This window comes from Colobus angolensis, unplaced genomic scaffold (genome assembly GCF_000951035.1).
Source record: "Colobus angolensis palliatus isolate OR3802 unplaced genomic scaffold, Cang.pa_1.0 Scaffold203, whole genome shotgun sequence".
NCBI lineage: Eukaryota > Metazoa > Chordata > Mammalia > Primates > Cercopithecidae > Colobus > Colobus angolensis.
This window is the reverse complement of record NW_012115189.1, coordinates 2,350,539-2,352,474: the sequence shown is the minus strand read 5'-3', so window position 1 is coordinate 2,352,474 and position 1,936 is coordinate 2,350,539.

Genomic DNA, 1,936 nt, shown 5'->3' with positions numbered 1-1,936 from the left:
CATTGTATATATCTGTAAAAGTATCACTTCCTGCCTGCCCAGAAGAGCATCCAGGTGGGGATTGGGACTCTGTATCTTGTTTCCACATTAGCTGGCTGCATATTTTCCCACTTGATGACATCACCATCATTGCGAGAAAGTGGATTATTCACTTGGAACAGAGGGACATCAATTAACTCCCCACACGTAGCAGAGTCATCAGTCACAAAGTGTTCTTGGTCATTATTCACCTGGGCTGGGGCAAACCCTCTGATCTCAAGATGACAGGGACCATATTGAGCGCTAGCCCTTGGGATTTCCAACCCTCTGCCCTCCTGCCCTCTTTGTAAATAAGATTATTGCTGCTGCTACTGCTTGGTTTGCCTGAAGGGATACAGAAATCCTTCAGGGAACAAACAGATAAGGGCTAAGAGGAGAACCTTTTTAAACTGTCCAAAGCAACCCAACCCTATACCTGACCCAAGTCATTCATATTGAGTAACACAGACTGCTTTTCAATTAGGAGTTTGAGTTTATAAAGGAAGGAAAAAACTGAAGATATCTTTGGGTTGCACTGCAAGGAGGGGAGTAAAGCTTTAAAATATTCTGGCGTTAACCCTTTTCCAAATCAATGGCACATTTCACAGCTTTTATAAAGATTTTACCATACACATTTCACACAATTTTTTGGTGTAAATTTTGTGTCTTTTTAAAGGAGAGAGAGCTTTGCCATATATTTTTGGACACATTATATTACAAGCACTTACAAGCCTAATAACAATTTTTCTGGTTTGTGCTTCATTAAAAATCTCTGACTATTCTACAAAGGGACACAGACCCTTTAACCATTCAGTTCAGTCTCTGATGGCTTGTCACGTTAAATCCCAATCTTTCCAACCTGGGTGGCTATGAGCAATTTGTCTTACCCAGTAATCCAGTGTGAATACTTTCAAGTGTTTGTACCCTCCTACTGATTGGAGAAAACCTTAGAAAACATCCTCCAGTTCTTAGGAGAGGGAAAACCCCTATGTATTTCATCATTATTTACCTAAATTAGATAGATCCAAATATTCCTTGGAATGACCCAGAATAGGCCACACTCACTGCAAAATGCCATTATCTCCCAGGAGGGCTCTCGAGAGAGATGAGTGTGATGGACACGTCATCGTTGTAGCATATATGCTTCAACAAAAATCTTGGTGCAGTTGCCTCTCCCAGAGAGCCCTCCAAGAAGATGGGGCCCCATGTGAATTGACTTCCTCCTTAGCCTCGTTTCTCACAGCCATTATGATGTGCAAGTGGAGGGAAAACAACAGGGTTCCTACATGAAGGTGGGACTGTTGGTAGCATTTTCTTTAGCGATGATTCTGATCAGTCCCAAAGCCTGAGAACTCTTTGTTCTAATCACATTATGTCCAAGTGGAGGAAAATAGGAAAAGAAATACTGATTCTTAGAAACTGATTATGAAGTAAATTCTTTAACAAGGTGGCCTAAGGAGATGCCTGAAGTAAAGAAGCTTCTTGAGGCTTTGTGTGCATTCTAGTAGACTACCCTTGGTGCTTAGGAACCAGAAACAAACAATACTCTGGTTAAAATGTGGTGTCCACCAATGGAGTCAGCTTCCATGACTCTCCATTTCTAATTTTTCCTCCCCTGTCTTGTGGGATAGGTTACTAACTGATCACTTGCCTATAGAACTTTTCATTTAGACCAGAAGAATCAGAATACACTCATTTTTATTTATAAATGAACATACGCCTAAACAACCAAAAGAGCCTCCAGGTCTGCCTCTAAGGATGATTAGGCATGTGTGAGGGAAGTTGTCATTAACCAAAATAGGACTTCTCATCTCAGATGCAAAGACGAGAATGAATACCAAAGCCAAGGAAAAGCTGTAAACCAAAAGACTTGGCAACAAGGCCATTGTGCTGGTTACTATCATCTCTGACTTTAGAT